Consider the following 27,216-nt stretch of genomic DNA (forward strand, 5'->3'; position numbering starts at 1 on the left):
TTTGTAAAATGAGTTATTGCATCAAATGCCAGACTGATTTTTCAGCTTGTAAAACAATGAGATATTAACAATTATATTATTCCCCATGTACACTACTGGTCTGAAGAGCATTATCTGTGCCTTCCCTTAGCCTTCCCTTTCTACAAGCAGTTGGAAGGAACAACACTATATATATAGAGGAACCAAGCCTCAGAACTTTCCTTAGGAAAACTCTAATTAGTTTTCTTTAGCTATATTTTGTAGGCAGTTAGTATCCATTTTGCTCTTAACTCAGCTTAAAATAAATAAATAAATAAATAAATAAATAAATTGCACTGTTGTTCACTATTGTTACTAATATTCTGGTATTTTAAAGTTTTTCTGCACTACCCAGAGATGGCTGGACTCATAAGCAACAAGAACACTATTAATGCAATGGTAGGACCATACCTTGGCAATCTATATGAAATTTGGAAGGAAAGCAGAAGCACAGACTGCAAGAGAAAAGGGCTTGAAGAAGGCAGTAGGAAGTCATGCAAATTTAATGCAGATGAAACAGCTTCCAGTTACCCACAGCATCACAGCTGGAAGAGACGAATTTTTGCCTGGTAATTAAGACCTCTATTAACCACTCTTCTAGACTCTATCTGCTCCTAAGGAATTATTTACTGAAGATCTAGGAAGAAGCCTAGCCTGAGGAGAAGTAAAATACTCTAATTTGAATTACATTTTACAGGAAATTTAAAGATAATGAGTAGAAAGAAGAAAGAGTTTGGAGGAATCTGCAAGAAGTCATTCTGGTTTACCTTTTAATTTCATGCTAGCAGGATACAGAGGTGCTACAGACACTTCTTTTTAAATGCCATGTTTATTTTTGTAAATATATATATTTGCATACACATACATACATAGAGATTCCTCTTATGTTGCTACCTCATGTCTGGTGTCAGAACAAAACTTATGGCACCTACGTGTCTTTGGGAGACCAAACATAGTAAAGGGGTTATGGCTAAATTAATTTGCTAAAAATAATCACAGCAATTTTCTTAACATAGTAAGAGAAAGGTTATTTTCTCCTTAAAAAAAAAAGGTTCTGTACATAGGGTTCTGTACATAGGTTAATATTCTTAATATTTGCAGTCTATGTATAATTCATTTATTAAATTTATTTATTTTTGTCATTACTATAATCTTTTTTTTTTTTAGTTTTTATTTAGTTTCTACATACACACATAAATACTCATGTGGGTATAATTTTTGCCAGTATATTACACAGTGGCCTCATATAGATGAGGTAATTTCAGAAAAATGATCAATCATGACTTGTTTAGTGTTGCCCACTTTATCAGTGACAGCCAAAAAAAAAAAAAAAGAGAGAAAAAAAATTTGCTTTTAATATCACCATCCCAGTTGTAGCTCTCCAGGTCACCATGGTGTACTACACATGAACTTGAGTTTGCAGTTGAGTAGGAGTATCCACTTATTTTGAGAGCTAATTCGCTGCAGTTCACCTGCCAAGAGAGTGGATACATAAGATCTTTGATTAGCTGGTACATTGCAGGAATTTAAAACTGTGTCTATTCTGCATAGACTCTGTATACCATTGTCAGAGAATAAAGGAAATTCCCCAGTATGTGCTTACTCTAAAAAGGAGGAACACAGTAAAGTTGCTTCACTCCTGTTTGGTATTTCAAATAGTCATTCAGTAGAAGCCTTGAAATTCTGACAATGGCAGAGCAGCAGCATCCCTTTCTACATCTTCACTTTAACTGTCCTTATTCATCATCTTCCTTGATTAATCAGGAATAATCACAGTTTAACAGCATTGTTGTCCCTGCAGTGCTTCATCCACATAACGTTCTGATACAGATGTGTTCTGATGGCTCTGCTGTGCTTGAAGAACTCTAGATTTTTCTAAACTTCAGTTCAGGATTTCAATTAATTACATGCACATGCAATATCTTCAGCCCATCCTGCATGCATAAGCATATTAAGACTGAGCTATAACACTCAGAAGTTGGCAATTTGATAATTTCTAGATATTACATAGCTTGGTCAGAGCAGTGAAGATGCCAAGAAATCATGGATGAACATATGAAGTCTTTCAACATCATCCACATGACTTAAGAGCTGGAGAAAGAGGCCTTGTTCAAGGAAAACTAGATGTGTATAAGCTCTGTGTATTCTACAAAGAGAGAAGTACTGTGCATAATTGCAATTGTCCAGCTGAAATAGAGGAAACACACATTTGTTTAATTCCATCAGCATCCTCAGATATCAATTTAGATATTCTACCGAGTGCTAATCCTGCCAAAAATACACATTAACTTCCACATATGCCCAAATACTAGAGCTGCTGTGTGGCTATCAGATCGACCTGGTTATCCCTGCAGCATAAGTCTTGACATCTAAAGGTAGCACAGGACCTGGTTTCAGGGAATGAAAGGCTGGAAGGTCACAGTCAGCATGCTTCTAACTTCCTTCTGTGAGCTGCAAGAAAAATTCATACTATAAAACTCCAGTAATCACCACAGATTTGGGGGAACTCCTTATATTGCTGAGACACTGATCTTCACAATTAGTCTACATGCTGCTTTAAGTTAGATTTGGTCTGGCAAACTAAAGCAGATTGAAGACAACAAAGAATTTGACATCTCATGGTAGAGTCCACCTCGTACTGTAATAACAAAACAGCACTGCAGTTATGCCAAACCCAACAGTGAGTGGTGAAGATAGGGTATATATTTTAGTTTATATCATTACAGTTAAAAGTGATCTACTCAGTCTATCTGGTCAGAGCTGAGCTATGCTGGATGTCAAAAAAAGCAGACGTGAAAACATATTGATTACCCTCAAAAATTCTCAGAGTGTTATAACATCATAGTTCTTACAAAACACACACCTAACCATTTAATTACAGTTTCTCAGCTTCTAAGACTACTTAAATGCATATGTAGAAGTGTTTTGGGAAGAAGTGTAAAAGCAAATACTGAACAGATGCAGAATGCTGTCCAGAGAAGTAATGTCCAGAAAGGTATCAAATCATTAACAGATGGTTCATCATACAGATACTTTTTTGATCTCAAAAACATTTACACTGAGATTATGGTGACTTCTGCAACATCAACAAGCTCTCTGAACACTGTTGATCAGAAGTTTTTTTTTTTTTCAGTTTCTATGAGCTTAACTTGCATAACTTTTCTGACTACATTGCATACTTCCTTTCAGTAACCATTATGCACAAGTTTATAGATTAAAGTGACTTTTCTTTTCCCTTTCACCTGTTTGAATAATGTATTACTTTAGCTAATAGTAAAATTCAAGATCTCTCTTCCTCCTTCGTGTATCATATGCACCAATTGAACTAATATCGAATTAGGCTGCAGGCTATTTTGTGCAAGGGTTGTTTCCAGCAGGGTATTTGCAGAGCATTTACTACAAATGGGTCTGTTACAATTGGGTGTTAGCAGAGTACAAGTAACAGATATTATTAGCAACAACAGAAGCCTTAGGTTCAAAGATCAGATGAGGTTATGTCTAAAAACAAATGAGACAATTTCATTCTACTGGCTAGCAAATAGTGATTACTTCACAAAGTGAATTCAGTGTTTGCAACTTCTGGTGAGAATTCCTGATTGATGGGAGTTCTGGCTGGTGCTGCTTGTCAGAGCTGTCAGAGCATAACCTTGACGTATACATTTCAGCACTGCCTGCTACTCTCTGTCACTTTCACTACATGCACAGCTCTAATTTGGTGTTTTCAATGAATGGTCATTTTGCCATTACTGATTTTTCCTCATTTAACATTCTTGATGCTGCTTCTCCACTCTGCTTTTTATAAATGTACAAGAGAGGTAGGTACAAGGTAAAAGCTACAACCACATAAGGAAACTTCAGATAAAGCTGACACACTAGCAAAATGGTAACTTGAATCCAGATGTGTTTCTTCTTTTCTGCATGGTGATTTTATTCTATGTTTTTTTTGGCTAGGTGAGTTGCTAAATTGAAATAAATTGCTATAAATTCAACACACAATACAATTATTAAGAACACTTACATTTTTAAAGCCTAAAATGGCAGCATATTATCATTTTAAGCCTAATTCAACAAAAAGCTATCATTGTGAAGATTTTAATAACACTGTGCAATGTGTATGAAATTGCTACCTATAATAGCAAAAGCATGGTAACTCATGGCAAATTAACATCTTTATTAGTCAGCAAAACTGGCAGTACAAAATTGCTGGAGAAATTTGAAATATGTTCGACAAGGTGAGACTTATAACAGATGGGATTATCTAAATGAAATACCATTGGAATATAGAGATTTTGTATCATAGTACAATATTGAAAAAATTGAAATATGATTTGAAGGTAGCATACTCGATGCACAGTAATTCTTAGAAACTGTAGAGAATTGTAAACCTTCTGATAATAATATAATCATCTCATACTATTCAAAGAGAAAATTCCTATGTGACTGACATAAAGAAGCAGCTTAGTAGAAAGAAAATCATAGAAGAGGGTGTTATAATGTTCATTTTTATGAGCTGCGCATGTAGTCTAGTCTGTAAAGTAGTGCAACTTCACATCTTCTGGGGAGCTCAGAAAGATAATATCTTGGTAGACACCTGGAGAGTGTTTCAAATGCCTAACTGTGGGGATTTTGTACCATTTTGACCCTAGAATAATTGTTTGGGACTAGCTGTTATGACATAAGACCCACATGAGACACAGATCTTTTGAAGAAGCAGCTGGATATCAGGCATGAGACCCTAGCACATCTAAAAAGGCAACAGATGACAAAATTCAAGTGTCTGAACCCTATGTTCACCCCTACTTAGCTGTCTTGCTCAAGCAGCTGATGGAAGTTGGTGTCATTCATAGCCCTGAAATATTTCTTCCCTTATTCAAGTGACTTATACATCAAACAAATTGAAAAGAATTCGTATCTTCAAAAAGGACAAAGAGGACCCAGGGAACTACGGGTCAGCCAGCCTTACCTCAGTCCTTGGGAAGGCAATGAAGCAGCTAATCCTGGAAACCATTTCCAGGCATATGAAAGACAAGAAGGTGATTGGGAGTAGTCAGGATGGATCCACAAAGTGTAAGTCATGCTTTACCAACCTGATAAATGATGAAATGACTGGTTTGGTAGATGAGAAGAAAGCAGAGGATATTGCCTACCTTGACCTCAGTAAGGATTTCAACACTGTCTCACATAAGATCCTCACAGAAAAGCTGATGAAATATGGGCTGTATGAGCAGACAGTGAGGTGGATTGAACAGCCAGGCCCAGACGGTGGTAATCAGTGGTTCAAAGTCTAGCTGGAAGCCAGTAACTAGCAGTGTACCCCAGGGGTCAATACTGGGTCCAGTACAGTTCAATGTCTTCATTAATAATCTCTATAATGGGGCAGAGTGTACCCTCAGGAGGTTTGCTGACAACACAAAACTGGAAGGACTGGCCGACAGACCACAAATGGACCTCAACAGGCTGGACAAGTGAGCTGACAGGAATTACATGAGGTCATGTGGTGGTTTTACCCAGCTGGGCAGCCAAACTCCACCACAACCGTTCTTTCACTCCCCCTCCTCAAAAGAAGAGTGAGGGAAGAAGGCAGCATGCTGGAAAGAAAATAAGGCTCACGGGTTGAGGTAAGGATATAATTATCCTTAATTAAAGGGAAAAGGAAGAGGAAAAAAAAAAAATCAAGCAAAGGCTGTGCGGAAGCACAGAGATAGGAAAAAAAAATATTGTCTACTTCCCATCAACAAGCAATGTTCAGCCATGTCCTGGGAAGCAGGGCCTCAGTACGCATAGTGGTTGTTGGGGAGGACAGATGTCATCATAATGAGAGCCCTCCACACACACACACACTCCTTCCCCTTTCCCCCCTTGTATTGCTTAGTGTGACACCATACGGTATGGAATATCCCTTTGGTCGGTTTAGGTCAGCTGCCCTGGTGATGTCCCCTCCCCAGTTCTTGCCCACCCCCAGCCTACTGGCTCGGGGGGGGTTGGAGGGTGTCTGGGTGCTGTGCCAGCACTGCTCAGCAGTAGAAAAAACATTGGTGTGATACCAGGGCTGTTCTAGGTACAAGTGCTGAGCACAGCACTGTATGGGCTGCTGCAGGGAAAGTTAACTCCATCCCTACCAGACCAGTACAGGTCAATAAGGGGAAGAGCAAATCCTACACTTGCAGAGGAACAACCTCATACAACCTCATCAACCTGTAGTATATGCTGGGGGCCAACTGGCTGGAAAATAGCTTTGCAGAAAAGAACCTGGGGATCCTGGTAGACAAACTGAACATGAGCTCTTGTTGCAAAGGAATGGTGTCCTCCGCTGTACCAGAAGGAATTCTGCTAGCAGACTGAGAGAGGTGATCCTTCCCCTCTACTCAGTATAAGTGAGACCACACCTGGAGTACTGTGTCCAGTTCTGGGCTCCCCAGTAAAGAGAAAGAGTCCAGGAAAGACTCCTGGAAAGAGTCCAGGGCCTCAAAGGCCACAAAGATGATTAAGGAACAGAAGCATCTCCCCTTTGAGGAAAGGCTGAGGGAAAGGCTGACAGAAAAGCTGTTTGGCCTAGTAAAAAGAATGCTCAGGTGGGATCTCATCAATGTGTCCAAATATCTGAAGAGAAGGTGTAACGAAGACCAAGCCAGGCTTTATTCAGTGGTAACAGTGACAGGACAAGAGGCAATGGGTACAAGCTGGAACACAGGTGGTTCTTCCTGAACCTAAGGAAAAACTTTTTTACTGGGTGACACTTACCCTCACTGTAAAAGGGTGACCAAACATTGGAACAGACTGCACAGAGGCTGTGGAGTCTCCATCCTTCAAGCTATTCAGAAACCATATGGACATAGACCTGGGCAACGTGCTGTAGGTAACCCTGCTTGAGCAGGAGCATGGAACAGATGACTTGAGGAAATCCCTTCCAATTTCAGATATTCTCTGACTCCGTGAAGGGGAAATCAAAAGACCTCTTGATACTATGAACAGTCAACCCCCATTCTTACCTAGCTAACAAATAAGAACATAATTCAAGTCCACAGTCTATGTGCATCCTAGCATATGACCTCAGGAGTCCTTAAATCCCAAATCCCTCTCAGCAAATAGGACTGTGTGCAATTCTCAAATTGCAGTTGAGTAAATGTGTGCGACTGCTGAAGGTATTCTTACAGACTTAATATAACTCATGCCTTGCTATAGGTATCTACCCATCTATGAATCAGGCACACGTATGCAGTGGTGCATGTATCAAGCATTCATTTGTATATTCATGCAAAACACTTGTCTGGATTCAGAAAATCAGATTCTTAGTATACAGCTGGTAGCATCTCTACTTTATCATGCTTCATATTGCTTTAGTTTTGTGGCCTCTCTCCATATTAATAGAATCTCACGGCTAGCTCTAAAATTATTGTTCCCCTTACTATGGGAAAAGTTCCAGTGTATTGCATTACATAATGTATATACTTATGCCAGTAGTTCTGTGGACATTACCTGATAGTATTTTATCTTTTGTTTTTCTTTTTGTGATGCAGTTCATTAAACAAATTTCTTCCTAACTCCTGTTGTTTTCATCCTGATTCACTAAAGTCCTCTGAGACTAGAAAAGCCTCCAGGGTGTATATGCTCAAAACAAACCTGAAACTCTGGAGAACTTACGTTTATCTTTACCTGTCTACATAGTCAGCTTAATTTGTTAGGGTAATAATAAAATTAAATAATAAAAAGCAAGGAACTGTGTAAGAATTAGTCCTCCTACACTGCTTGAAAGACATTCCTTTTCAAACAAGTAAATGATCCCTATCTTGTTTGCACTAAAGCTAAAATGTAAAAACTTACTGTAATACATTTGAAATTGCCCAAACACCTGTCTTATAAATTTTCATACAATATTTGCTTTAATAGACATGAGAAACATTGTAAACCAGTAAATGGCTAAAGAAAAAAAAAATTGACATACATTATAAGCCATTTTTTTAATTTAAAAAAAAAAAAATTTAGAAACCCTTGTTTTCAACAATGACAGCAGACATCTCACACCAGCCAGGTCCATATAATCCTCACATGTCTCTGAAGCTGTTGGTGTGAGGCTCTGAAGCTTTACAAAGATTTAGAAGCTTTCACACAGAATCACACACACACAGAATCATCTAGGTTGGAAGAGACCTCCAAGATCACCTAGTCCAACCTCTGTCCTAACACTAACAAGTCATCCACTAAACCATATCACTAAGGGCTACACCTAAACATCTTTTAAAGACCTCCAGGGATGGTGACTCAACCACTTCCCTGGACAGCCCATTCCAATGCTTAACAACAAATTCCTTTAATATTTCTGTTAAAGTAATATGAATGTCCAACTGCAGATTGGAATAGTTTTGAAAATTTTAAAAGTATGAAGTCTAAAATGAAAATGTAAGCAATAAGTCATAATTTTTTTCAAGCCATTTACTTCACCGAGACAGAACAACTTACTCTCCTTTGTATCAGGTGAGCTGGAAGTCAGGAAACCTCAAAAGCCCGTACGGTTCTGAGTCTATTTTAACATAAACATCTAATTTTTATTTATTTCATAGATTGCAAAGAAACTTGGAGGAACACTACAAAATTTGAAAGTAATTGAATTTGAATACTTTAATTATACTCTCTTCCTAAGTCTCCACCTAATTTTTATCCACATGAACCAGTTTTGCTAGCATGGTGGGAATGGACACATACTGCAATGCTTTCACAAAACTGAACATGAAATTAAAAATCCTGATGTCACTGTCATTTTCACCATGCACAGGAAGGGCAGAGATTTTAAAGTCATGTTATTTTGGTAAAATGAGAACAATTACTGTTGTGTCATTGCTTAAGCACCAGAAGTTTTCAAATCCCTTCAAATTATATTTCTAGATGTTTTTATGCTTGAGATATTTTAAAACTAAAGCAGATCTTCATACTCAAAACATGCTAAGTACCCATTTTGAACATGTGGTTGCACTTAGCAATAATAATGTTCATAATATTTCATTAGTGGCCTCAGACATTATTCAATGGATTCCAGCTCATACTAAAATTGTACAGCTCCTTTGACCTTCAAGACACTTACAAAATACTAGTTGCCTTTTTGCAGGTTCAAAAAAAATATATTTGCAATGTATAAACACTTTTTGAAATATAATAATTAGGAAACTAATTTTTCCTTTTTTTTTTTCTTTTTTTTTTTTTTAAATAGCTATTTGAAATAAGCTACCACTTTCATACTAAATCGCCAGTAAGATGGATGCATATTATATGCTGTACACATCTGGCACTGCACAGGCAATCTAACGTGTCATGGTAAGAAAGATGTTTCTCTGTATATGTGACTTGTGTTTGACAGATGACAAGCAAATGATTCAGGTACATGAAAAAAATGTGCAAAATTACATTCATCTCATAATAAAAAAGTTCATTTACAAATTTGTCTGGGAAACTTGGAAATATATTCAACTAATCGACTATACAAATTACAAATATATGAGGGAATGGATAAGTTTTTGCAGTGCTGTGAAAAAATGGTAGATTAGTGATGCAATGTACTGGCTCTGTCTGGGATGAAGTTAACTTTCCCCACAGTAGCCCATATAGTGTTGTGCTCTGCACTTGTAGCTAGAACAGCCCTGATAGCACACCAGTGTTTTGTCTATTGCTGCTCAATGATGGCACAGCATCAAGACTCCCCTGTAGCCTGGGGGTGGGTGAGAAATGGGGAGGGGACATCACCAGGGCAGCTGACCTAAACCAACCAAAGGGATATTCCATAGCATGTGGTGTCACACTCAGCAACAAAAGGTGGCAAAGGGGGGGGGGCGGGAAAGGTGGCTCTCATTATGATGACATCTGTCCTCCCCAACAACCACTATGTGTATTGAGGCCCTGCTTACCATGATATGGCTGAACATCACTCATTGATGGGTAGTAGAGAATAATTGTTTTTTTTTCTCTCTTTGCTTCCATGTCTTTCTTTTTCTTTTTTTCTTTTTCTTTTTCTTTTTTCTTTTTCTTTTCATTTTTTTCTTTTCTTTTTATTTTTTCCCAGAAAGTTAGTTCAAAATGTTACATAGAAATAAAACATTAGCTGTCTGATTGATTATACTCTCAGTAATTACATTTCTTTCCTCCTTATTTTTGAGCCATAACCCTAATTCATATACCTCTGTTCTTGACTCGTTATAGGATCCCATCTCTTTGTTTTTCTTTTCCCTTTAATTAAATTATCCTTATCTCAACCCATGAGTCTTTTTCTTTCCCATCACACTTTCTTCCCTCTGCTCTCCCTTTGAGAAGGGTGAATTAGAGCAGTTGTGGTGGAGTTCAGCTGTCCATCAGGGTGAAACCACCATGTGCAAGTACGCCATTGCCAGGTTACTTCAGAATGTAATAGATCTTTGGCTAAAAGATCCAATACATATGTAAAATATTATTTCTGTTTTTATAATGGTCACATTTGTGATCCATGTGTAAGGGAAGAAAATGGCTATATTTTATGACATAAGACAGCAAAAGACTTGGATAACCCTGAGGTGATCCACAAGAAATGGAAACCATTAAATGTATAGTAGCTGCTCTATTTCCGTCTAAATTGTTACGACTGCTGTAGAAACCTTCGAAGGCTAAAAGAAACAACTAAAAGAAAGAAAATTCAAGATAACAGTCTCTAAGACTTATGGCAGAACTGTGTGAGGTTTCTCACTTGTCATACTTATTTTCATTTCACAGGATATGTCTGGCAGACAGAAAGGAAACAGTTGCTTCAAAGTGAACTTTGAGGAACATAATGAAAAGGCCAAACAATAAGCCTTATCTCTCAAATCCATCTCAATTTTTAATAAACTCCTCCATCATTTTTTTTTTAAAACATCTACAGCTGACTCAAAAATTTCAGCAGATAATGCCAAATGGTTTTGATATGTCATCAGACTTTTATCATGTTTAAATGTCAGTGTCATACAGGGTAACACTCAAGAATGAAGATTTGTCAATAATATTCATGTTTCTGCTAATAATTTTGAGCCTGATTTTCAGCAAGCTACTCAACTATATTTACTTGTACGGTAGGAGGTCGAAATGATATCTTTGTTAGATTCCCCACTCCAGAAGTGTTTGCAGTGCTCAAAGATGAGATCCAAGCAGAACCAACCTTTAGCATTATACCAAAAAGCACATCCAAAAAAAAAAAAATCTTGCTCACTGTTTGGAGTGGAAACTGTAAAACGGTTTCCTATTTACATGTGTGTAAACAGGAAACTTTAGCATCCAAACAACTTTTCTGGATTAGTTTAGTAACATGAGTCTAAGGAGGCATTTCACAACACTGTGCCTGGGATGTAAATTTTTAAAATTAAACACATTTAAGAAATTTAAATTTTGTGAGTCGTGGTTGAGCAGACCAACTCCATATTTGCCTCTTACTCAAGCCTGCACCACGTAGCTGTTCTTGCACATAAATGCCTTGATGATTCCAATTCCTTTGATATATACTGCATGTCCAACAAATATGAACTGTACTGTGTACAAAAACATTAATTCAAAAACATGTTGATGACTGTGACAATAAGCAATTACATGAAGTTGTGGGTTCTCACCCCAGGGCTTATTCCTTCATCAGGAAGGTGTTAACTCATTGAAGACTTTTCCCTTATATTAGCATATGACAGTATCCCCTTCAAAATAACTAGATTTCTTTTACAGGCAAACACACCCCAAGTTGCAGGTACCCAGAAGGTTAGCCATTTCTGAATGTATTACATCCAAGAGAATAAATTCGTTAAAGATTTATGATCACCAGAGTTTACTTTCAGATGAAATTATACTTAAAGATATCACCTTTTTTATTATTTCATCAAAAGTTTATTTTTTTCATAATGGAAAAATAGAAAAATGAGTAGTTAAAAAGAGAATATACCACTAAAATGTGATTACAAATACTATTAGGAAGTAAAGTTTAGACTTTCACATCAAGGGAGTGGTCTAATTCAGGAATCTGGCTTTGCCTTTCTGTGTTCTGTCAATATTTTCTCTCACTGCATTCAAATACAAGCCTCCTGACTCCATATGTCTTTTGGAAAGTTATGCCATTGAGAGTACAGCTTTTCTGTGTATGCTACCGTAGGCCACAATGACTCACAATTGATGATGACTCTATTGCTTCATGTGGTATTTCATATACCAGATAAGAGGATGAGACCGCATCTGCAACACACATACTTTATTTAATTCATAAGATAACCTAAATTTTGTTATTGTTGTTGCAGAGACTACACAGTATATTAATAATACCATGAAAAAAAATACATTTTGAAAGCCATCCTTGTTAATTTCATAATTTTTTAACATCATAAATATCTATTAGGCAGTTAGGATAATTCATGAGACTTTGTTGGGTTTTATGCTTTTTTACCTGCATCATCAGACTTCAAAGAAGGTGTCTTAACCAACAGAATATATATAAATCTAGATAGGACATGACACTCTTCCCAGGTGTCTTGTTTGAGCTAAGACACTGCAGCAGGGCACAGAAAACATATAGAAAGTGAGAAGGAAGAGAGCACATAAAATTGAAGCAGTTGGATAGCCATTCAGGAATACTAAAAATCAGCCATCCTAATATATATATATATATATTATATATTATATATATTATATATATTATATATATTATATATATACATATATATAAAAAATGTCTGGATACATATATATATATATATATATAATATCTGGATACAGTTATAAATGTATAAAAAAATATATGAAAATATTACCTAGCTGAAGCACAAGTGCACTGGATAAGGTAAGAGGTCCATACAGACCCATGCCCTTTCTTTGAGAGTAACTATAAAGTCATAATATGGGAAGGAGTTTAGGTTACAGTATACACAACAATTACTCCCTCTACTTACTTTCTCAGGACACCTTTCCAACCTATAGAGATTTCTTAATGGTTTATCTACTAAACATTTTCAATTGCCATTGATGAAACAGATACCAGGTGGATTCAAACAGCTGCTATAATGCATTTTGTCACTTTGTTCTATTTTTTTTTTCCATTAGCAGTTTATTCTGAGAAGTGCCAAAGTGTCCTTATACTCCTTCTCTTGTACAAAAGATGAAGGCCCATGGCATCCTGTCTTGGATCAGGAATAGTGTAGCCAGCAGGACCAGGGAGGTGACCATCCCCTTGTACTCTGCTCTGGTGAGGCTGCACCTCGACTACTGTGTTCAGTTTTGGGCCCCTCACTACAAGAAAGACATCGAGGCCCTGGAGCGTGTCCAGAAAAGGGCTACAAAGCTGCTGAAGGGCCTGGAACACAAGTTCTGTGAGAAGCGGCTGAGGGAGCTGGGGTTGTTTAGTCTGGAGACGAGAAGGCTCAGGGGCAACCTTATTGCTCTCTGCAACTACCTGAAAGGAAGGTGTGGGGAGCTGGGGGTCGGCCTGAATTCTTGCACATAACGAGCAATAGGACTAGAGGGAATGGCCTCAAGTTACAGCAGGGGAGGTTCAGGTTGGAAATTAGGATAAATTTCTTCTCACAAAGACTGGTTAGGCCCTGGAACGGGTTGCCCAGGGAGGTGGTGGAGTCACCATCCCTAGGAGTGTTTAAGAAAAGGCTGGACGTGGTGCTTAGGGACATGGTTTAGTGGGTGATATTGGTGGTAGGGGGACAGTTGGACTAGATGATTTTCCAATCTTAATGATTCTATGATCCTATGATTCTATAAAAAGGCTCTGGTGTTACAAATTCTCTTAATCCCCTCTGCATGAGACACAGATTCATCCCCGAAAGGTGCTTCCAAATATTGTTGCAACTTAAAATTCTGCCTCTTTGGTCTACAGCAAGACCCACAAAAGCAACTCAAATTAAAGTTGATAACCCAAGCCATGCTACCTGAGGCACTAGAATAATGTCCTCTGTACATGAATTGTTGTGGGAGTTTTCCAGCCCAAATCTAAAGGAATATTCTCTCTATTCTACCTCTCTGTGGTTAATGAAATATTTTATTTATGAGACCTTCTGTGTTTTGCTTATTGTGCTTTCATTTTTACTAGGCAACTTTTTTATCTATTCAACTACGTTGTCTTTTTAAATTAAACTGTATTTTCGCTATTGTTCAAACCTCATAGGTCTATTGATAGAAGTACCTGTTAATACAATGATTTCATTATTATTCTTTCTAATAATGCCTGTTTTTGTGGCACACATTATGTATTTACTGTCACTGTTGCTTTTCTTTAATATGAGTGTAACCTAATCTAAAAGAAATATATAATGCATATGAATATAGGAAATATTAAAAATTGGGAAGGGAAGGGAAGGGAAGGGAAGGGAAGGGAAGGGAAGGGAAGGGAAGGGAAGGGAAGGGAAGGGAAGGGAAGGGAAGGGAAGGGAAGGGAAGGGAAGGGAAGGGAAGGGAAGGGAAGGGAAGGGAAGGGAAGGGATTCAAAAATGCAAACTATTGCTGCTATTAGGAGCATGAGAGACCAAGAGAAAGCTGACAGCTATTGAAATCAGGAGATATCCTATGAGTGAGGAGAGATTTGTATTTTCCTTGACCCCAATTCATTGCCACAGGCAAAATATGAGGAACTGAAAAGCCTTGAGAAAATGTTCCTATGGATTAAATAAAGTGGCTTTAATCACTTTAATATTTTAATGTAGAAAGTTGTCATTCACAGTTATTGTTCATAAAAATAGGAGACATTCATTCTGAATAAGCAATAGCACTTTCCTTAGTAGTGCACCTTTCATAAAAATACCTATTTAAAGGCCTCTCATACTGTTTAATAATACAGGAACGGATCTGAATAATAATTACCAGGAACTGAAGTAGACAGAAATTAGGTAGCATTAGTGAATGGATTTTTTTTTTTCTTTCTAAGAGATATAAGAGCTAAAAAATTGTACAGAGCATAGGCACATACTTTGAAAGAAGCAGTACTGGAAGCAATTCCATCTGTGGCCAAGATGTGTTATGGATAATTCTAAATGCTTGGTGAGTGTTGCATAAAGTAAAGACACAATAATATGAACTAACCCACTGCAAATTTTCAGAGAATGACTGGGGAAAAGAAAAAACACAGGGTCTGGGTTTGGTTTTTTTGTGTGTGTGTCCTGTTTGAAGTTGGTAGTGGTGGTGGTTGGCTGGTTAGGTGGTTGGTTGGTTGGTAGGTTGATTGGGGCTTTTTTCCTTTGGATTTTGGCATTTGATGAACCCTGGCTTCGGGTTGTATAGATCATGCTACACATGGTTTTGGCTGTTAAGGTTTATAAAAAAATTCACATAAGGGAACATTAGTAAGATATTAAAATCCCTACTTTACCCACCTACCACTATTTAAATATTCAGAACAAGAAAACACCCAAGCTGATATGCAGAGGAAAGAATATGGTATAATTAGTCCTAGATCAGGTGCCAAAATACAAGTAAGCACTCGATGAAGATGGAGATGAAAAATAAAAACTTGGATGAGTGCGTCCTGTCATTCCTCCCCGCAACTGCATCCATGTTGGAAGTTCCAGCCAGACTTCTTTTGATTGGAAAAGACCACCATGAAATAATTTGTTATGGTTTAGTAATATTTATGTAAAGAATTTATTTAACAAAGTTTGACAGCTGGACAATGGAAGATCCCAGTCACTTAAATGAACAATCATCCTCAGTACCCACTCCTTTGGGTTGCTCTGTCAGCTGGGATACAAAAGGTTCTTCTCTGCAGCACTTCAACTGAATCTGAATCCACGTTTTTACTATTTATTTTCTTTTTGCTGACATCTCTGCCCTTCTCTGAGTTTAGCAAAGAATATACATATACATGGCAGTTAAGGTACTATCACACAAAAAATAATATTTTATTTAGCTATTGATCAATCTGACTTTATTCAGCGAATTCCACCCCCCCACAAAAATAAAAAAAAAAACATATTTCAGTATTTCAATTTTACACTCTGTGGAAAGCAAACAACATTTGTGCAACTTTCAGATTTTATATCTGTGTAAGTCCTCTGCAATTACTTTAGACATCAGAATTCCCTCTCACTATGATTGCAGCTTTTTCATCAAGATAAAACTTAGGCTGGTAACAGCCATTATTAATCAGAAGCTATAAGGTCTTCTTAAAGCAAGAGTTCCCAACAGAATACAAGAATACCTTATTCTTAACGGAGATTATCTTGTGAATTTATTACTATTTCAAACCTATTAAAACAATTTTCATCGCTACTATATTTTGGTAACAACTACAATTTCTTATGCAAAAACTATGCATATTTATGAACCTCTAGGGTATGTTCAGTCCTCCTTTTCACTGAATTGAAGAGTATATCACTTTTTTATTTTGATAATTGTATTTATTTTTATTTTGCAGAACTAACATTCTTTGTCAATGTAACAGAGAACAAAGAAACACTCCTCTTGTTTGAAATGTAGTTTGTCATTCCTTTTTTTTTGAGAAAAAAAAAAAAGTTATTTTTTTCTTTTAGACCATTTGTTTGTCACTTTTCAGAAATAATTGAGACTGTTTTGGTAAGATATTTAAAAGGCTCTTAGGTCTGACCAACAGTAAACTTCTCTTAAACAGGTACCTTTGTCTCCATTTAATCACTAAGCAATTTTTTCTGTAATTTACAATTGTGTTTTCATTTAACCAGAGGAAAGGAGATGGGAATTAGTATTTATAGAACTATAAAAACATTTAAAAAAATAATTTTAATTAACTCTTCTTCTTTCTGCTTTAAATAAGTTCTTCTTCTCTGCAGTCCCACAAAATACATATTCTCTGTGGGTTTTGTATGTCTTTCAACTTGCTAAGATGGTCTCATAACTTATTAAAGTTATCTGTCATTGCTATAATTGCAAAACTGAAAACTACCTTAGAAACATAGGGGTAAAAAAGGTGAAGTGTAATTCAAAATAATCACTCTGTTAATAACTTGTCTAGCCAGCTGTGCCACTATTGGGGGAATAGTTTTTCTTACTTCACCACAAAACTGTGTTTGCTCTACATAATGTCTGATTTACTTCTTTCCTCAACTCATGCTTCATCTGCATTTGATAACAAAAGTCATCTGATCACATAGACGAAACAATCACAGATAGGGGAAAAAATAACAACAAAACCCACAAAAAGATCAAGAAAAAATACCTAAAAGATTAAGGAATATTTTAAATGTCAGAGAGATGCATATGTTAACAGGATGTTGATCCATTCTTAAACCAGGTTCAGAAAAAATTCCCCAGACATAGTACATCTAATGTAATATGTGCCAGATGTAGAAGGGCACAAAACTCTCCAGTCTATACATATTAGTTAATGCAACTTCATCAACTAATAGTACTGATGTCATATACTGAACGGATCATAATCCACAGCAGAACCTGATACAACAATATCCTGAAAAACATTAAGTTCATTCATACTTTCTGTGAGTGTTACAGACCTCATTGTAACACTCCATTATTACACTGAACCATTAATATGATTCTATTTGGATATGAGACACACCCTAAACTTATAAGGAAACCAGCAAAAAGGAATTATTTATGATTAAAATATAAGAAATTTGCTGATAGATCTACCTTAAAGGAATTTTGTTCAAAATACTTTTTCATTTTGGAGCCAAGAATCACCTACTAGAAGAACACTGCATTTCCCATTGATAACAAAGGCAGACCAAATCCCTAACGTAGGAACCCCTATAAAATTTTAAATTAAATGCAGAGAATAATAGACAGATTGCTAATTTTCACCAGTTAATGAATTTATTATGCATTCTTTTTATGGAGAAAATCTACATAGCATGGGTTGCCAGTGTTTCTTATGAATAGCTCATATTTCTAAATGGATAAAACATCACAAAAGCAGAGCAAGAGAAAACATGATCTAATACCCTAGGACTTGCCTTGTTTTTGCAACATCTGCCCCCTGTGTGATTATGGGGTCAAACATCCAGCTGTCCAAGCCTCACTTGCAGTCTGGAAACCAGAAAATTATGATGCTTCATCACAATATAGCTTTTGAGAAAATTAATTTTCTCTTTGATTTTTGCAAGGGTTTTTTTGTTTGTTTTTGTTTTTTAACAAAGATACAGTAAGCTTAAAATGTAACATCAAACATTCTCTATCCTATACCAGCTTATCCACATTCACACTCTTTTTATCTACCTTACCTGACCCTTTCTGAGACTTTGCCCTAGCCTTTCTCTGTATTTGGTTAGGAAGATGAGATAGACACAGTAGGAGGCTTAAGATGCTTGGATCTTGCATGTACAAAGAAGAATGGAAAGAAAGGAAAAAAGAATGCAAAATTTATTTTTCTGGTATCACAGCTGATAAGTTAAGTGAAAAATTACACGAGGACTTCTATACTACCCCTTATTTTGAATCCTAAACTATATTATAACAAGACAATATAACATTTCTAATATGCTTTAATGGCTGGTGCCTACAGTCTGTACTCTCACACATGCACATATAGCTTAGAACTTTTATCTCAGTCTCTGTACATTAAAATGTTTCCATAGTTTCCATATTCTCAGAAGTAAGAAATAGTTACTTATGCTTCATAATCTAAGCTTAATACTTTGGTAAAATAGTTATCTGATCTTATGTATGCATCTCTTCAGTAAAGATCTTTCTATGTCATTTCTCTGAAACTGTTAAATGATAGTTCACCCATGAATAGCTACATTTCTATTTGATAAGTTGATCCATCAACTAAATTTAAAATAATTTAAAATTAAAAAAAAAAATCAACAAAATGATCAGAAGTGTTTGCAAATCCAAGGTACCAGATACAGCAAGTGATATAAATAAAATTGCTCGTGTGTATAGGTATACATGTATATGTGCATACCATTTGTGTGTATACTATCTATAGATAGTAAGATATATCTGTATAGATATAGATGTAAATCTACACTTACAGATAGACAGACAGATTAATAGATAGATGGATAAATGGATGGGTGAATGAAAAAATTCTTCCCTAATGTATTCTCACATATGTAGTGAAAGAAGGTAAAGCATTTTTTCATAGCCATTTAAGAGAATCTGCCATCCCTGCAGAGAGAAGCAGTCTCTGTGGATTGCATTCTAACCATGCTGAGCCACCTTTCCAATTTTCCATTAAGCTTATCTTTGCTTATCATATTCACAATGAAGCACTGTGTCACAGTTACTAAAAGAAAAAGTCCCTCTGAAGTACCTTACTCTCATTATAGACCTTGAGAGAAGGAAGCAGTTTCCACTTATTGATTTCATGCCTGTCAAAGGCCTTGGAAAGCATTTCCATTTTTTGTTTTGGTTTGGGTTTTGGTTGGTGGGTTTTTGTTGTGTTTTTCTTTTTCTTTTTCATTTTCTCAACACTATTCAGATGATTCTATTTCTTTCATTCTCTTTAGGTTTTTCTGAAAGTTTGTCAACCCCTAGTATGACAAAGAACCACCTTCCCCATCCTCCATCCCCAGTTGTGACTCCATGTTCTGTTCCACCAAAATCAACACTTGTCTTTGTCATAGCAAACCCCTATTAATCTTGCCAACAGCAAAGAAGTGACCAGTATCTGTCTGGATGTAGGAGAAAGAAGTCGAGGCAGGTCTGAACAAAGTTGCAACTGTAATGTAAGGGACAAGCATGGAGGAGTGCAGGTCTCCCATTGCCAGAAGAGGCAGACCAAAACAATGCAAATGAAAGCACGGTGATTTTCTTCCTCCAAATACATGGAAAGAGTATTTGGAGGTTCTTACCTCTAAATAAACATAGGCAACCCCTTTTAATTTCTGACTAAAAATAGCTGTAAGAAGGTTATTCAGAGAAGATGGTTTTTGGAATAATGTAGCAGACAACTCTGTACAAAGATTGCAAATTTCTGCACATTAACGTCTTGCCAATAAAATATTTCTTCCATGGTCACTAACAGAGCCATCTGGTTTAACAGTCTTATTCCATGTCTGTTTAGACACAGTTTCTTTTCTAACCTTCTTGTGAACCTAAGGGAAAGACACAATTGACTGGTTTTAATTTACATTCTAAACACTCCACATGACAATTCAAGAAGGAGACGTTATTTCAATCTTGACTTATAACTAATATAAATATCCGCAAAACGTATGCATGTGTCTAATTTTCCAAGCACTTGGCTTTGATTAATAAATACATTCATGTACAGAATGTTGATATATATATTAAACATTGATTATAAACAACTTTTTTAAAAATTATTTAACAATTAAAATATTCTTAGACTAATTACATTACAAAAACCCCATGTCGAGACATTCACATTTCTCAGTGGAATTTTTTTTTTCTTTATTGTACCATGGCAATGAACCCTTAAGGAATTTTGTAAGTAAATGTGGCAAAAACATTGATTGTGAATTTATTTTTCTTATAATTTGTGTGTGTTTTCTTTCTCTTTAGAACTTCTGCCCTTGTTAGATGAGGGATTTGAACAATTCTTTTTACAGTTATGCCACAGATTCTGAGGTCAAAAGTTTCCAAAGTTTCTGGGTAGATCCAGACAGCACAGAAAAGCAAATGTATGCAAAAATATACAGAAAGTGGGGTGACCATGTACAAGAAAAAGGTTAGGAGTGCTTACCACTCAGCTGTGAGAGCTCTCAGAACTATGTCCTTTTGCTAAAGCAAGTTCAAGAAATGTAACATCAAAATTGTAGTAGAAAGTAAGCATGGGATTTCCAATGAAACTAATGAAGTTTTCACCACCTCTGTAATAACACGGTAGGACAGTATGTGCTGCTTTGTCATAGGACCAAATTGTAGTTCCTTTAGCTCAAATCAAGATCAGCACTCTCCACCAGCCCAATCTGTTTACATATTTAGACTATTGATCAAGACTGTGGCTTTTTTGTAAGCAGCTAGTAGAACAAAAATGTTTGCTTGTGGAAAAGTCTGGAGGGTACCAATATGTATATTTGATCTTTAAGACAGTCTAGATTATTCACATTGTAATATATAAAATATATACAGATTTTTTTCTCTGTGTGAGTGAAGACATAAACATTTAGCCAAGTTACATAGTCAGATTCATTAAGATTAATCATTATGCATCAAGTCTTAGCTCCCCAGATTAGATCTGAAAGCAAAAGCAAGAACAGTAAGAAGAAAGAGAAACTATGCACTCAGTTTAGTGTGGAAACCAGTTTCACATACATTGACCATGAAGAATCAAAAAAGAACCAAAAAGCTATCTTCCTGTTTTTCATACAAAAATCTGTATCACAGCAATAATACTTATGAATAGTGGTTTACAATTCTTTAACATCCTGTTTTTTTCCTGGTTAATAGCAAGAAGACTTGGCGATCAGGTAGTGTGATCCAGGAAGTCCAGGATTGATCTGGATCACTGACTCATCCAAATTTAGTTTAACAGACAGAATACTCAGGTTTACTCTTCACATGAGAATTGTGATGATATTCATTGGAGCGCATGACTGCACAGTCCACAAAGTAAAGACAAAAGAAATGCAGCTATAAGATGTGTTTCCAGACCAATGTAAATATTAAATGGTCACTACCATCAGTATTCAGTATTCAGAACAGTATTTGATATCAGATTACATTCTGTAAAAATTACTAGGAGTTTAAATGTACGTTGTTAAGAACTTCCAGAAATACCTCTGTCATGAGGTACCTCCATCTGACATCAGTTTATAGCAACTGTCTTTCTTCTACAAGAATAAAATGCCCTAAAAACCAAATGTGACTTTAAGGTTGCCTCTTGAAGAAGAGGCAACATCTACTTTCACTGCACTCATCCCTGCAATAGGAGCAGTTGCTACTGAGTGTTCTCAGCTAAGTCCTTCAGCTCACTGTGAGAATAAAATAATTCAGTTCTGGAGAAAATAAATTTAAATAATGCGATTCTGCTAAATTGTGCCCTAATTACACATATTAAATGGCAATTACAGATAATGCAAAACAAGCCTTAAATTATATTTATCATTTGAAGAAGTCCTTCTTTTTTTTCCCTAAACTCTCTTCAGCAAATCATGTAAATTAATTATTTCTTTTCTGAGTTTTGGAAATGTATTCAAAACAAATAAACAAACAAAAAAAATAAATTAAAAGTATACCATCTGCCAACACTGTAACCATAGCAACTCTAGAATCAGATGTAAATACAATTTTTCCTCAGCAAACTCTCATTAAAAAGAAAGCTATTAGCTGTTTTTAACTTATAGGTCCAGGGGAAATGAGATAAAACAGAAAATGAGTACAGATTTATATTGTTTCAGTAAATGGTCTTCCTCTGTTAGCTGGAGTCTCAGCTGGTATAAAGTGGAATGGCACTAAAAAAACATGTCATAGGTAGCAGATAATACAGACTTCTTTCAGGATTTGTGATCCAGACCAACAGCATTTGCTGTTCAGAAGTAAGAAGAGTTATATCAGAAGTGGAGTTATGAACAAATTTATATTACTAGATACAGTAGATAAGGAAGGGATTGTCTGGAAATCTCTCCTAGGAAGAGTTTGGGAAGAGACTGCAGCTACATTATCCTCAGTCTATGCCGAGTATAATATTATGTGTACCAGTTCTCCCAATATGACTATGTTCTCGATTTTGTCCTCTGGGCTCTTGAAACAAGCAGAAATAAAGCAGGAAGATAAAACTGAATGTTGATACTTAAACCAGACGTTGTGTAACATTATTGTAAAGGCAGATGGTCTCGAGGAACAGATTAGTTTCCTACTAAGAACAAGAAGTTGTTGAGCATGAATTTGGGACTGGAAGTTTGGACCTACATGGAACTCTATGTGTATTGAACATCCTTTCCTCCACTCAGCCCCTCGAAGTCAGTTAAATGGATTCTCTTTGGACTGACTACAGACTAAGAAAAAAGATCAAATATCTCTTTTTTATGCAAAGCTGCTTTGCCCCAAGTGGGAGATACATTTGCTGTGGGAATAAAATTAAAAGCTATGAAAATAAGAACACATCTTTTAACCAGTCATGAAATAGACTTTCTGATTTTTATTTGTTTCCTTTGTACAAGGTGTTACCCGACACTTCAGTTGAAGCTTCATTGCTGTGAGAATGTCAGCATGCAGTATATATTTGTAAGAGATTTTATATTGCTTTAGTGCAAGGTTACAAAAAGAGTTTAAAATCTAAATTGCCTATGTGGAATTTACCCATAGGTAGTGTTAGCAGGCACCAATCCTCTTGATGGACAATCAAGGACTTTCAAAATGTAACTCCAAAATAAAATCCCCCTGAGTCTTCTACTCCATAGGCATTTATATACCTATGGATGCTGCATATGAGAAAGACTTTCACTAAGAAAATAAAATATTTAAGTTCTAGAGAAACTAGAAATGTTTAAATGATGTCATTTTGCCTCTTAAGTTTGGAATAGTCAGCTGTCTCACCCTTCTTGACCTATCAATATTCATCCATAAGTAACCGGTCCTTTTGGCGGCACTTCTTAGAAACCTCATATGTTCTGAGATTTATTTCATAATTTGAGCATTCTTCACAAGATTCTGTTGTCAGATTTCATTTGAAATTGAAAATATATTACGCTATGTCATGAAATGAATTCTGATTTGTTCTCTCTTTCCATTTAACAAACATGTTGCTGATTAGCATCTGACTACTTTGGCAAACATTCTGCCCAGTGAGAACAGAGTATTGACAGAATACAGCAAGGATGCTGATCAACTGCTTGAGTCCAGATCCAGGCTGATTTAATCACTAGCAACAGTTTGTGGCAAAAAACTGTGGGCTTGTTTTTCTATATATCAACAAACTCTAATTCTTCTTTCCATTATGTTTAGGAAAATCCAAAGAGAAAACACGGATTCAACTAGCAATTAATATATACATATATATATATATATAAATTGATTATAGTTTGACTACAACAGATCCACAGTAAGTACAAATAAGCATAGTTCCATCAATTTCAAGAGAGTCATGCGCATTTATACTAAGCCAAGATGCCAGACTTCTGTGTTCTCCTATCTGTTTGGGATACATTTTGGACTAAATCAAAACAACTTGCTCTATCTTTGCAGAGACGTTTTCTGGACACTTGTATTATTTTGAATCAATGGCATTAATCTGTGAATGAAGAGAAAGAAAAATAGCAGGGGGAAGGGACAGATATTTTAATATAAATACCCATCTGCTGAACCATGAATAAATCATGCCAAATGATCATCATGATACTCTAATGAGGAATAGTTAAGGCACAGAAACACAGAAATAAGCAAACAAACAAACAAGCCATCTAGTGGGATGTATATACTTTGCCAGATGATACCAAAGTTACTGGGATGAAATGGCCAAGGTATGGCCAGATTCAGGTGCGCAAACATGGAACTCTGGATTTGAGGAAAACACTGAGTTTCCTTACATACTCATTCGAAAAATCTCTCTCTGAAAATATTGCTCCCCTGCTCTACAGAAGTGTTTTGTTTGGTTTTTTGTTTGTTTGTTTATGAAGACAGTTGTTGTTACATAGCTGTCGATCAAAGTTATGAAAAGGAAGAGGTATCCTTAACTAAATCCATATGAATCTCTGGATCACCCATGCGTATCAGCCATTGATTTACACAGTTCTGCAGTCCCAGTACTCCCATATGAAACAAGACATTTTGGGAGTTCCACTGGGGAGTAAATGAAGAAGTCAGGCATGATAATGAGAGAATTCAGAGAATATAAACTTAGCCCCATTTCATTTGTGTATATTTCTTAGCTTTATAAATATATCTGCAAATAATCCTAGCCTAATTACTATTTCTTTTACATCTTAAAGCAGCAATCTCAGATTTCTTAAAGTATAAAATAATCCCATTCTGGGGTTTATTTTTTTATAATTTCAACATTTATTTAACAGTGATTTCTAGAACAGAAACTGTCATAGAACTGTGGTTCCATTTCACTTCTGTCATACTCCAAAATCTGATTTAAGGTCTGATCTGCATATCATCACTGTAGGGAACAGAATATTCCTTAATGGCATGTTCATTAAAAAAAAGATGTATCAAAACACAATGGAGTGAAATATTTGCTACATACATGCTGGAGTTAACAATGATTGGCAGTTGACTAAGAACTACTGTCATTGTTTTGGCTGGGACAGAGTTAATTTTCTTCATAGAGTTTCATATGATGTTGTGTTTTGGATTTTGATTAAAATCGTTGTGATAACATACCAATGGTTTTAGTTGCTGCAGAGCATTGCTTGCACAGAGCCAAGGACTTTTAAGCTTCTCATGCTGCCCTGCCAGTGAGGAGGGTGGGGGTGCACCAGGAGCTGGGCGGGGACACAGCCAGGACAGCTGGCCCAGACTGACAAAAGGGATGTCCCATACCGTATGGCACCGTGTTCAGCAATAAAGCTGGGGGAAAGAAGGAGAGGAGAAAAGGACGAGCAGGTTCAGAGCAATGGTGTTTTCTTCCCATTAAACTACTCTGGGTGATGAACCCTGCTTTCCTGGAAGTGGCTGAATACCTGCCTGCCGATGGGAAGTAGCAAATGGATTCCTTGGTTTGCTTTGCTTGCATTCACAGCTCTTGCTTTACCTAGTGAACTTATCTCAACCCATGAGTTCTTGCACTTTTACCTTTACTATCCTCTCTCCCATCCCACCTGGGGAGAGTGAGTGAGAGGCTGTGTGGCACTTAGCTGCCTCCCAGGGTTAAACTACAACAAGTATTATTAATATGGATATATACACCCTCAGTGGTATTTTGTCTTTAAGTTCGGAGACTCCAGAGAAAATACAAAGATTAAAATTAGAAATATCAGGTGAATAATGATCAAGCTTGGGGAAAAAAAAAAAAAGGAACACGTGGTATTATTTACCTGTAACAGATGGCATATGGAGAACATCAGGTAATATAACTCACCTAAGGTAGGTGAATTTGGTAGACTGCAGGACCTGTGAGAGTTCTTCTGTCCCAGCCATGTTCATGTTAGGCTATTCAGTTCCTTCTCAACAGGGAACAGGGAGGCTGAACACACAGACACAGAGACCCACAGACACACACACACATGCGCACGTGTAAGAGAGAGTTAGAAGTAGGATTTAATAGGAACATAGAACAGACTGCAGTGAGGAAGCCCAGGACTTGGACACATGCTAGCCAAGCAGCACCTGCTTTCATGTCACCAGGCTCATTTATTATCTTTCCCTATCTTCACAGAGTTGCTCCCCCACACTCCTCCCTGGTCCCTCCCTTTTTCTGCCTTCAAGCCACCTCCTAAACATCCCATGTTAATCTTCTATCATTGGTCATCTGATCCTTGTTGGATCTTTGTACTAATTGCTAAATATAAATTCAGATACCTTAATGTCTAAATGCAGTTTAATAAACTAGTATTTACAGCACTTATTTTCTGTTACTGTTTCAAGCTAGAATGCTTGAGATCATACAATATAAAAACAACTAATGAAAATTTGGCTGCAAGTCCAGTATATTCAATTCGGCACCTTAGAACTCCCAAGAAAGAAGTAATAGGATCTTCACTTCACTAGAAAATTAACTAAATTTTAGGAAATAGCATAATACCCCATGAAAATCCCATATTAAGTAAAGTACTATCTTTTGGACTTACTTTGAAATAATAAATTAAGTTATAACCCAGTGTGTATTTAGAAAATAAATAATAAGAAATGGCAATATATTTTTAAATTCTGGGCATTGACCCATCTGAAGCAAGGGAAACTTTAGTCACTTGCAGGACTAATCAAATAACTCTTCTTTAGTTTGGTGGTTTCACACTGATGGCTAGATAAACTCCACCACACCTCCCTGTCAATCTCCCTCCTCAAAGGAACTGAGTGAGAAGATGTGAGAAAGAGCTCAAGAGTTGAGATAAGCACAGGGAAATCCCTCACCAGTCATTGTCATGGACTAAATAGCATGGGGAGAGTAATACAATTTATTGCCTATTAGTAACAGATTAGAGCAGTGGGAAACTAAAAGCAACGTAAAAACACCTTCCCCCCATCCACCCTCTTCTACACCCCCTTCCCACTCCCCCCCCCCCCCAAGTATTGCTGGGGAATGAGGAATGCAGGCTGTGGTCAGTCCCTAACACTTCATCCCCACTGCTCCTTCATGGTCACTCTCTGCCCCTGCTCCACATGGGGTCCCTCCCACGGGATGCCATTCAAACTGATCCTGCATGGGCTTCCCAAAGGCAGAAGCTC

General features: G+C 36.6%; 1 long non-coding RNA gene across 1 annotated transcript; it reads right to left on the reverse strand.

The window, feature by feature from the left end:
* Positions 1-1,244: 1,244 nt before the first annotated feature.
* On the reverse strand, positions 1,245-26,153 carry LOC121077856. The gene is made up of 3 exons (XR_005824347.1): positions 25,910-26,153; positions 2,357-2,469; positions 1,245-1,490 (listed from the first exon to the last, which is right to left on the reverse strand). It is a non-coding gene; the product is annotated as an uncharacterized LOC121077856 (long non-coding RNA).
* Positions 26,154-27,216: the final 1,063 nt, after the last annotated feature.

The sequence above is a fragment of the Cygnus olor genome, chromosome 1 (genome assembly GCF_009769625.2).
Source record: "Cygnus olor isolate bCygOlo1 chromosome 1, bCygOlo1.pri.v2, whole genome shotgun sequence".
NCBI classification, from domain to species: Eukaryota; Metazoa; Chordata; class Aves; order Anseriformes; family Anatidae; genus Cygnus; species Cygnus olor.